The sequence below is a fragment of the Panthera pardus genome, unplaced genomic scaffold (assembly GCF_024362965.1).
Source record: "Panthera pardus isolate Hobbes unplaced genomic scaffold, ASM2436296v1 HiC_scaffold_15, whole genome shotgun sequence".
NCBI classification, from domain to species: domain Eukaryota; kingdom Metazoa; phylum Chordata; class Mammalia; order Carnivora; family Felidae; genus Panthera; species Panthera pardus.
In genome coordinates this window covers 54,940,863-54,953,550 of record NW_026526710.1, presented here as the reverse complement: position 1 = coordinate 54,953,550, position 12,688 = coordinate 54,940,863, and positions in this window count along the sequence as shown.

Genomic DNA, 12,688 nt, shown 5'->3' with positions numbered 1-12,688 from the left:
ATATTATTTTCACTGGGTATTCTCTGTTGACTCACCTCCCACAGGAAAACAAACAAAAAGCTGCATACTTGGAGTGGACTTTGGGTACATGACTTTAGGTAACACTCTAAAGGGTAATTTTCTTCCATGTTTTCTCTGTTCAGTTTAATTCATCCAGGAAAGGTCCAAGAATACATGACCCAACATCTGTTTAGTATAAAGAATATGCATTTGAATGGAGTATCTTTTCGACTCTAGATTAGAGAAAAATGGATATGGATCTATGGAGATAAGGAAACTCAATAGCCAAGTAAATTTTCAATCAATATGATGAGATTTAAACAGGGAAATGCAAGCCAAAATCACAATGAGATATCACCTCATACCTGTTATAATGGCTATTATTAAAAAGACAAAAAAAAAAAAAAACCCACAAAGAAACAAGTGTTGGCAAGGATACAGAATAAACAAACCCTTTGTGCACTGTTGGTGGGAATGTTAATTGGTGCATCCTCTAAGGAAACCAGTATGGAGTTTCTTTAAAAAATTAAAAATAGAACTACCATATGATCCAGCATACTGCTTCTGAGGTATTTGTTTGAAGATAATGAAAACCCTAATTCAAAAAGAATCTGTACCCCCATTTTTATTGCAGAATTATTTACAATAACTAAGACATAGAAACACTCTAAATTTTCATTGACAAATGAATGAATAAATTGTGGTACATATATACAATGGAATAGTATTCACCCATAAAAATATCTTGCCATTTACAACACCATGGATGGACCTCGCGGGCATTAGGCTAAGTATGAAGTAAATCAGACAGAAAAGGACAAATAACTTCATATGTGGAATCTAAAAAATCAAACAAAATCAAAATGAAACAAAACAAAAAGACCCGAGCTTATGGATGTAGAATACAGAGTGCTATTGTCTGGGGTGGAGGTGAAGCAGTGAAACCAAAAGGTACAAATATCCAGTTATAATATGAATAAGTCATGGGGATGAAATGTAGAACATGGTGACTATAGTTAATACTGTATGGCATATATGAAAGTAGTTATGAGAGTGGGTCTTAAAAGTTCTCTATATAAGAAAAAAAAACCAACGTTGTAAGTACACATGGGTGGCTCAGTCAGTTGAGCATCCAACTCTTGATTTTGGCTCAGTTCATGATCTCAGGATCGTGGGATTGAGCCCTGCATAGGGCTCCGTGCTGAGTGTGGAGCCTGTTTGGGATTCTCTGTCTCTCTGTCTCTGTCTCTCTCTCTCTCTGCCCCTCTCTCCTGCTCATGCTCTCTTCCTCTCTCTCTCAATTAAAAAAGAAAAATAAAGAGAATAAAGAAAAGAAAAAAAGTTTTCTAACTATGTATAGTGACGGATGTTAACTAAACTTACTGTAAGTTAGTAAGTTTAGTTAACATTTGATAATCGATCAAATATATATACAAATATCAAATTACTACATAGTACACCTTATTATACCTTAATAAAAAACAAAACAAAGCAAACAGAATTGTTTTCTTTCACTAATTATAATGTGGATTTGTGTTTCTTCTTATATTTTTATCTAAAATATTTATGGCAAAGAAATGTAAGGAAATAATCTATAATATACTTCTTTCACTGTTAGGAGAATTTATTTTTTAATGTTTATTTATTTATTTATTTACTTTTATTTATTTATTTTGACATACAGCACCAGTGCAGGGAGGGGAATATAGCGAGGAGAGACAGAATCCCAAACAATCTCTGCACTGTCGGTGCAAAGCTAGATATGGGACTCCATCCCAGGAACCGCGAAATCATGACCTGAGCTGAAATCAAGAGTCACTCAACCAGCTGAGCCACCCAGGTACCCCACGAGAATTTCTTGATTTTTAAAAAGCTTATTGTAGCAGGCTACTCTCTTTTATCTGTTTAACCAAGTTCTTTTTCCCGCCAGTGCTTCATATACTTTACATGTTCACATATACACAGTTCAACACAAATACACATAAATGCACACATACACTCTCATCACAACTGAATATCAAAGAGAAGCCAGTCAATATGAATTTATTCAGTGTTATTTACATTGAATGAATGAGATCTTATTTTCTACAATAGTATTTACATTTTATACTGTTTAATTTATAATAAAGAGTAAGGATCAGCCACATATTTCATTCAGAGGTGAATCTTTAAGCACGGGAGCTTACACAAATTAACAAATGATTAGCCTTGACTAAATAGTAAAAGCTGAATATTAAGAAAGTGATAATATTTTGTTCTTTGCTACTGAACATGAATTCCTGTAAGATCTTTAACTCTTACCTGTCTGTCTCTTTTCTTTCTTGATTTTTTATTAATAAATGGTGTTTAGAAATTTTATAAGGCATTCAGTTTTGATTCTAGGTGTGACCTAAGGCTAGTTCTACCTAACCTTTTCAACAAAAGCACAAACACATACTATAATCTGAATACTATGTGCATGAGACGCTAACCATTTAGTGCTTATATATATATCTCCTATGTTTACATTCCTCTGGAGAGTTAACTTTATGTAGTCAAGACTCCTATTGAGGGACTCCAAAAGCTTCCCAGGAAATAATCCATAATATTTTGATTCCACTGATATGGTTTGAGCTTATTTGTTTGCTATTCTTGCTTACTTGTTTGTTGTTTTTATTCAGTCCTACCTTGATGGATCAAACCACACCACTTTCTTTCTCAAGTTGTAAGAATTGACTGTTTTAATTTGAGAAGGCTAAAAGAGGGTCCAAAATTTTTATTTACTTTTCACACCACTAGATATGGAGCAGGAAGGACGAAAACAGAGATCAAGTCTTTCCTTCTGGAGCATTTCAGAATCAGAGCTAGAAAAAGTATTTCTTTGGGATTTCATCAATCAATATTTACAAGAGTTCCATGAAATGGTTAGAACTGAGATGCCATGCTGAACAAGTCAAATGTGGCTGAAATTCACCCAGGGACGAATGTTGCAGGTATTAAATTATCCATGGGCTCCAGTCAAGCAATTCAATACTCAATCTGCTCAAAGCCCAAGGAAATAAAAATCACATAAGGAATTCCAGTTTGAAAGAATATTTTCTTTTTAATTTCTGACGTACAATGGCAGGCCATCTGACATCATGTCACATCAGCTTAACTCCCTGGCTGCAACAGACCTGTTGTGCCGTATCAGTGGGGGAAACGTACAAAGAGATTCTTGTCCTCAATCAGATTTGCCTGGTATCAGTCTGGACAGCAAGCAGTCAATCCCAATTGAGCGGGCAGATGGAGACAGAGCAGATTAATAAGTGGATCCTCTTTATCTGAAGAGCTGGCAGGCATCATGGTTCGCCAGGCACCTGAGTTATATTTTTAAATAGGTCAGCACATCGAGCGTTTACAAAGGGGAAATGGAGTTAGCTGGAAGATTGGCACCAGTGGGGAACACAATGTGGGAGGTGGAGCTCAAGGTGCACTTTGATGGAGTCTGAGGATTTGGGACAGTAGAGGATGGAAAATCAGGAGTAGCTCTCACTGTTTTACCACCTTGTTTAAAAACAATTGAATGTACTATGGAAAGCACATAAGACATATCTGGGTAATGTCTCTGAACCTCGTTAGGTATTTTTGTTTTAAAAACTTCCAACAACATCATCACTGCCACTCCACAATTATCATCAGGGCAAAAGTGAAGGGGTTTTGTTTGTTTTGCACCTTGCATAGTATAGGATCCTCTGGGAGCTACACAGAAAGGGGAGAAATTGGACCTTCACATAAAGCAGGGAGACATAAGCTATTAGGTTCAATTATGAAAAAATAACAACCGTGTGTGTGTGTGTGTGTGTGTGTGAAAAATTAATTAAACTGTCTTGAGGGGTGCCTGGGTGGCTCAGTTGGTTAAGCATCTGACTTCGGCTCAGTCAGGATCTTGCGGTACATGAGTTAGAGTCCTGCATTGGGCTCTATGTTGACAGCTCGGAGCCTGGAGCCTGCTTCAGATTCTGTGTCTCCTTCTCTCTCTCTGCCCCTCTCCTGCTCACACTCTGTCTCTTTCTTTCAAAAATAAATAAACATTTAAAAAAAACTGCCTTGAAATTAGGCCTCAAAGGAAATATAATTTTGTTTTGAACAGAGGCTACATATAAGCCAACATATAAGTAACACGTCTAAAATGATCCCTAAGATTTCCAAATAACGTTGCTTTGAAAACAGATTTTTTTTCCTACCATAGTCAACAATGTGATCAACAACTTACGTTTTGAATATTAGCCTATCTCAACCAGGAAGGTTTTGTCCCTTAAAGAATCAGAGAAACCTTGCTACCACATTTTCCAGGGTATGGATTTCTAGGGATGGAATTATAGGGAAGTCTGAGTTGAATTCTTAACAACAACAACAAAAAAGGTAACCCACTTAAAATACCCTATTTCCAAATCTTAACCCTGATTTACCAAAGACTTCCAAGGAACATAGGCAAGGATTCACTATTTAGGTAATAGTTTATGTATGAACAAATAATGTATAATTAAAAAAATAAACAAATTTTCCAACTTTTGAGAATTATACAATCTGTCTTTCACTCCTTTCTCTCTCTTGGTGGTAGGGGAGGTTTTGGGACGGTGCCACATTACCCAGATTGAACAAGGCAAGATGGAATGATTTGCGCTCACAGGGTTTGCCTCAACACTTGATTTGACAGCTGGAAGTCAGACTCCATTTGCTTGTGTTGTTTCCAAGGGTAGATAAAAAAGACATTTGAAAAGAATAATTTGGGACCTCTAGGGAGAATAGCGTATTGATTGAGATGAAGTGTGCAAGGCTAAAGGAGCAAATTTCTCCTAAAATGAGACTCAGGAAAATTAAGTAGCAAGAAAGCATTGAAGTAACAATAAATACTTAATTTGGAAAGGTTTTTAAAGTCTCCCAGAGTTCTTGAATTCTCTAATCTCAGTGTCTTAGATTTAGTCAGTGATTAAATGATTATCTGATATGACAGTACAGTGTGGTAGGAGTTTCCTCTAAAACTTCTGTGTGGGAACAATCATTTTCTTCCCTTGAATAATAGAGGAATAAGTATTGGTAATATATATCTAAGATAGATTGGGATGTAAAAGTAAATGATAGAACTCTGAATTTCTTCCAAGTCATTTGAAAAACAAAGAAGTAGAAACCAAGGAAGTAGAAACAGTCTCACATTGACAGCCAAGGCAGTCCTCAAACACAGAAAGGCGAAGTGGCCACTGGAAGACTACAGTGGCTATGGGGCAGCCATCTTGGGTCAGGGAGATATGACAGAGCTGGAATGAGCATAAGGAGTGGGGATGAACTTGACAAATTGGTTCTGGCAAAGACTGGAAGGATCTCTAGATCTTTAAGTGTTTCTCATCTTTCTTTGTTGCTTTGTCTTTCTTCAGTTCTCCTCTGCCCATTGAAAAACCTTTCCAGTGGTTTTGGTTATCACCCACCTCTCCTTGTCTCACACTCTATTTCAGAAGCACAGTTGTAAAAATGTGGCCAAATGGGTCTTCCAAGGGAACAAAAACTGATCAATCCTTAGGTGACTTCCATATCCAAAAACTAATAAAAGATCATTTATATCTCTGAAAAAAACTTTCCTCTTTGACTTCTGGTGTAATACAAGTAAAGATACCAGCAAAGAAATCTAACCAGATAGCTTTTAACAGACTATGATAAAAAATATAATAAAATCTAGAAGTAAAAGTAGATTACCAATATTGTAACATAACACCCTTCATTTCTTGCATTCTCAACTGTTCAATTTAGTCCAGTGTAACAAACATAGAGTTAGCCCTGTAAGATGGATAGAAAGATGAGTAAGACATCCCTGCCAACAAGAAATTTGAAATTTTATATGGGAGGAAAATATTCATCTATAATAACCATGCTGTTATAAGTGTTACTCTATTCATTTAAGAGACGCTCTAAGGAAGAAAAGAAGTGTATATTTAAAAAAATTCTTACAGCTAAGAGCCTGGAGCCTGCTTTGGATTCTGTGTCTCCCTCTCTTTCTCTGTTTCTCTCCCACTTTCACTCTGTCTCTGTCTCTCTCTCAAAAATAAATAAGGATTAAATTTTTTTAAATTCTTGTCCTAGATGAATAATATTTTTCATATTGTAACATGCACTTTAAATATGGTAATCTTGAGACTTGCATTGTGGGCCTATTCCATAATTTTCTTAGATATTTTCCTTTTTGTTGAGTATAAAGATGTTTCCAATATTTTCATATTATAAATATAGTTGCAATAAATAATGTTAATATATTGTTTTCTCTTGTATTGTCTTTACACTCTACTTACCTGAGTATATAGTATGTTAAAAGATAAGCAAGCAGATATTAATACACTTTTTTTTTCTTATGGAGAAACAAGTATAGATCCTTTAAAATTCATTTGGCATCTTTTGGTTCCTTTGAAAACACACCACACCCTTGTAATAACTGGCTGGTTGCTCATAAGGGAAACATGGGAGAACATTCTGGGGCATCTTTGACAGAGAATTCCAACATTGCTTAGATTTATTTTATGTGTTTGGATACCCTCAACTCTTGTACTTGACATGGTTTTGTTAGTTTTCTCTTTTTGTTTTGTCCTATATCCTTTCCAAGTTCTAGCTTCTCTTGGCTTTACTATTTAGTTAATGTTAACGTTTTCCCACTAGGGCTGTACTATGGTCTCCCTCTAAACAATTCTCAAAGCTTTCTCTGCTCATTCTATACATGGTAAATAGTAAAACACCTTTCAGCTTAGTCCAAACCTTATTCCCTTCCTCTTATAGCCAGCTACTCATAAAAGCAAGACCATGGATAAGTCCAACAGTTAAAGGACCTAAATGTGGCTTTACAGTTGGCATTCAAGCTGCCTTATTCACAGGAAATATGTGATTGGCACATGAGAGGTCAGTACATAAAAAACCTGAGAAAACTTTCTAAGGGAATTTTTACACCTACCATTTTTGCTCAGCTGAAGGTGATACATCATCACTTTCCAGAAAAGGTCTTCAAATTGCACTCATCTTTCAATATTCCCTTCCCTATCTATTTACCTGGTCTTCCTTGTCATCTTCAGAGTGTGAACACAATGACTGTACTAGAGTGGAAACCTCTATCAGATGGTATACCTTTATGCTGAAAAGATTTGTTACTCTTTATCAATTATGTGTTTATTATTATAAATACACAAATAAATCAAATATACATAATTCATGCTGGCTTTAAGGAACAATAACATAAATAATAAAATCACCCAGAAAAACTGACTGGTTTCCTTCTCAGCCTCTTAAAACCACTTTTCGGGGCACAGGGGTGGTTCAGTCGGTTGAGCATCCGACTTCAGCTCAGGTCATGATCTCACAGTTCGTGGGTTTGAGCCCCGCATTGGCCTCTGTGCTGACACAGAGCCTGGAGTCTGCTTCAGATTCTGTGTCCCCTCTCTCTCTGCTCCTGCTTCTGCTTGTGCTCTCTCTCTCTCTCTCTCTCAAAAATGGATAAATATTTTAAAAAATAAAAAAAACACTTTTCAATATACTTTATTCATCTATAGATCTCATTATAACACTCAGGTCATTTTGTGTATATATATGTGTGTGTGTGTGTGTGTGTGTGTGTGTGTATAATAAATGCGTTAAACATATAGAATATGTTAACATGAAATACATAAATATTAATATAATAATCTATAATACAACATATATATTAGGCACATGCTTTCTCTTCTTAAAATTTTATAAGCTCCTGAGGACACAGATTGTGACTTGTATTTTCCTTGTATTTCCCTCAGTTATTAGAATAGTACTAAGTACAATAAATATTATTGGATTAATAATATTAATAATTCCTGATACTATTAATATTAACATTAATATTATTAATATTAATCGGTTGTTTGTTAAATGTTAGATATATTACCAAGGTAGACTTTAGTCTATTGTCACAAATGGCTTTTGAATTCTATTTTCTACTTATAGATTCCCTAATTATATTACTATCATTCACAATCCATTGGATGACCACCAAGAAGAAGATGATGTGTTCACAGGAGCTAGTGTGAAAATTAGAGTTGCCAAAGAAGGTTGTCTTAAGAAATCAGAAAGACTTATGATGTGATTAAAATAAGCTTCCTGATACCAAAATAGGAAGAAACCAAAGTTTGAAAACAAGCCTAAGGCCCTCCTCTATTATATTTTAATCAGTATCTGTGGCACCCTCTCCTTCCTGATAACTATAGGTCTTTACCTTTTCCCCAGACGCCCCTTACTATTTTTCTTTTTCCCTTGATAAATGATTTAATTTTCCCCAACTTGGTTGGCAGAATGGCCAACATTAAATGTTCATTTGTTTAAACTAACAGAGTGTGGTCAGTTGATTCCCAAGGGAGGAGAGGAAGCCAAACAGGTCTAAAATGGCATCATTTAAGAACACAATCAATTCATTATCTTTTTCATAAAGTTCACATATGCACACATTAATCATCATGGCATGGCACTGGGCAGGAAGTTCTTACCTAAGCAAGTTCTACTTTACAATATATCTTTAGTGTTTAATGGCCTTTTGCAGCTTTGATTTTATTGTGTGCTCACTCATCTGTTGTTTTATGAGCCAGTCTGTGTCTTTGTGATGAACTGATTAAGCAACTGGTTTTGAAGTTAAATTCATAGGCAAGTCAACACTCCATCCATATCTAAGGATTTTGGCCATTAGGATCTCATCATTTCTCTAAAATATACAGTGTTGGTGGGGTAGGGGAGAGAAGTCTTCTCAAAGGACTTAAGGCTGCTTAATAAATTAAACAGTTGAAGAAATTTAGATGATGAGTAAAAAAAAAAAAAAAAAAAAAAAGAGAAAGTATTAAAGAAATACCCTGGTGGCCATCTTCACATACGCAAAGGGTTATGTATATTAAAAAAAAAAAAAATCACTAGGTACTGCTCCAGAGAACAAACAACAGTCCTATGAAAAAGAATAAGGATCAACATAAGAAAGAACTTTGTCGATGTGCAACATTGAAACAAATTAACTGAGAAGAAGTTGAAATTTTAACCAATGAAATGATTACCAAAAAATCGGTGGTTTTGTCAAGGTATTGAAGTGAATCACACTGTGAGATTGGACATGGTGACCTTCCTAGTTAAGAGTCCATGATGTTAAGCATTATTTGACATTTAACTGTCTTACCACTTACTAGCCAGTCTCATGTAATAACCCATTTATTTGTTTTATCCCTCTTTGTCTTTCTTCCTCCCTTCTTTCCTTTTTCTTTCTTTTTCTTTCTCTTTCTTTCTTTCTTCCTTCTTTTAACTTCTTTTCTTTCTTCTTTCTTATTTATTTATTTTTATTTTAGACACAGAGAGAGCATGAATGTGGGAGAGGGGCAGAGGGAAAGAGAGAAAGAATGTTAAGCAGGTTCCACACTCAGTATAAAGCCCCACATTGGGGTTGGTCCCACGATGATGGGATCATGACCTGAGGTGAAGTCAACAGTTGAACACTTAACTGAGTGAGCCACCCGGGCACCCCTGTCTCCTCCTTTTTTTCTATTTGTGTTTGGCAATTGTTTTTAGCTCAATTTAAGTCTTTTCATTATGGTTATCTATTTTATATAAAAGCTTAGTAACAGATTCAAATGTTCCCCTGGCACAAACAGAAAATTCAGGCCTGATTTGGTACCTAATTGGGTATCAAAGGGTACCTTTATTCCTTTCCATGTCCAGCTACTTTCCCTGGGTAGTATGACACCACTCTTCAAACTAACTGGCTCATATTATCAAAATTCAGAAGAGTTCACCTCATTTTTTTCTTGAATAAGGAAGTAAAAATTGCTTCATTCTTTATTTTAGAAGGAAGTTTATGCTTTTAAGTAATATATATTAATAAATAGGATCAAAGAAAAGAAAAAAAAATGTCAAGGACATTTCCAATTCCAGATTTAGATTTAAAACCCACCTAGAGAAGAAGATTGTAGAATCACTTCAAAGTCTTTTAAAAAAAATGTCTAGGCTAAACAAAATCTCCTATTTCCTTAATCTAATTTGGGCTTCCTTGAATATGCAAAATAGTTTTTTTCTTATAAAGATTTCTCCTATATTTGTAGATAGCAATTAAATCACCCCTTAGCCTTCACTTCTCTATATTAAATTAGAACTCTATCTCTTCCCCAACAGTTTTGTGCCAGCTCTTTAAAGATTTATGCTGCTTTCTGCTGAATTCTTACTCAAAAGTATGTCTATACAAAATTGGGCTGAATTCTTTACATGCTAAAGCTCGTACTGCCCTTCTAAGATTGATGTATATCATCATCTACATTTTGAAAGTTGAGGAAGAAGTTAAAGAGGAATTAGGCCTGTCATCATTAATAGATCCTGAATCATGGCTAGGATTAGAAATCAGAAGCTCACACCACAAATAATAGCAAGATGAACAGCAACTTCATCACTCACCAGTCACCTAACAGGTTGCCCTCCAATATCATCTTTATTTTATAGCACTATATTTCTTACCTCTGGGGATCTTTGTGAAATGGATGGGATGATCAGCTGGGCTGTGATGGATGAAACCATGCTGATTGCTTGTTTTCCAAGATTGAAGACTCTCTGAATGTTAAACCATACCCACTTTGTGGTGGACAGACTTTAAAGTGACCCCATAACCCCCACCTCCCAGTGTGCATGCTCTTGTATAATCTTCTCTCCTTGAGTGTGGATGTAATATGTTGACTTTCTTCTAACCAGCTGAATATGAAAAGGTGATGGGATATCATTCCTGTAATTATGTTATATACATTCTGCCTTGCTAGGGGACTTGCTTATACTCTTCTACTAGTCTAAAGGAACACACTACTATGTAGTGAACTGTCTGTGGAGAAAGCTACAAGGCAGGAGGAGCTGGGAATTGAGGATGGCTTCCAAGCGACAGCTAGTAAGAAGCTGGGTCTCTCAGTCCTATATAACCACAAGGCAATGAACTCTGCCAACAACAGAGTGAGTTTGGAAGTAGATTTTTCCTCAGTTAAGTTGCCAGATGATAATGTAATCTGGCCAAAAGATATCTTGATTGCAACTTTGTGAAATGCAAGGAAAAGACCCAACTAAGCCATGGCCAGATTTCTGAGACACAATGACTGAGATAATAAGTGTGTGTTATTTTAAGCTCTTAAGTGTGCGGTAATTTTTTACACAGCATCTTTGCAGATGAGAAAAGTGAAGATGTTGATTATAATGAAGAAATTTCCCTGAAAAGCTTGATAAAGGGGCCATAACTCAGAACTGTGAGGATAAGAATTTTTTGTTTAAGCTTTAATGTAATGATATATCAAATGGAAGAAGATATGACACAAGATTAGACTTAAGGTTAGATTCTGCAGACTTAGAGTTTTATTCTCTTTCCTTTATACTCTTCAGACAGGTACTCTGGACAGTTACTATAAATGTAGGAAGAAGAGTCAGAGGATGACACAGAAATGCTGATGTAACTTTCAACATTGCAAAGGAGCTATGTATGGTTTTATTACAAGTCTCAAAGAAACTTTAAATTCTTACCAAGCACATTAACCTACTTTTCAGATAGGTGTTTCCTTAAGACAAGAGAATCAAAACAAGAGTTATTTATACTTCATATATAAGAAAAATAAGAAAGAAACAAAAAGGAAGGAAGGAAGGAGGGAAAGAAGAAAGAAAAGAGGATAAGGGAGAGAGGGAACAAGGAGAAAGAAAGGGGAAAAAGATTGACACAAGGTAGTAATAACCCTATTCTGAGAATATATAAAATGCATTGTTTTTTAAGTGTATTTTTTATAAACTTCTATAACAGATTAATTACTTTAAATGTATGTGAATATGGAATGAATAAAACAATTATTAAAAAATAGAAATGCCTTATTTTATGTTTTGAACATATTACAGATGTAACTATAAATTTCTTTAAGATACTAAAAATTAATGACACAGAGTTTTGAACACAATGTTCACAACTTCTGGATTCTTCTCGAATTTCAAGTTTCAGCTAATCTTCAATTGCTTGTAGAGTTGGTATTATCAATCACCCTCTTTGAATACTACCTTTTAGATTCAATATCTACAGACTCCCACCTCCTTATAACTCTTATATCTTATAAATTTATAACTCTAGATACTCTCGAGACTGGTACCTATAGTCTTTCTTAATTGTATATGATTAACTCTGCTCACTTACAGAAAATTAGACAAGAAGGACCCATTTGTAGACTCTGACAAAGTCAGAGGTCTTCAAGACCTTCAGGGATAGAATCAAAATCTTTTGACAGAGTTAGGTAGTGATTTCTCAGGAAAAGTAGCATTCAGTCACTGATTCTATAACTTCCTATTATTGTTCAGATCCCATGGAAGGTTTATACCCCATGGTTCCCTACTTAGACATTTGCTGGCCCTCATGCATTTTTTGGATAGCCAAGGTTTCTAATTTTGGGTTTCCTTGTACATTATTATACCTTAAAGTGCTCTGACTCTTATAATTTCCCATCTTTGAACATTCACTAGAAGGAAATCCTTCTTCATATTGAGTATTATTAGGTAATGCTTACTGTCATGTCTAGCTCTCTAACCATTATACAGGTCCAGACTTCCACTTAAGTGAATCCACTCAAACCAACCTTCTGCTTAGAATGCCCTGCTTCTCAACACTTAACTCATGGTCTGTAGGCACCTGACTAAAGGATGC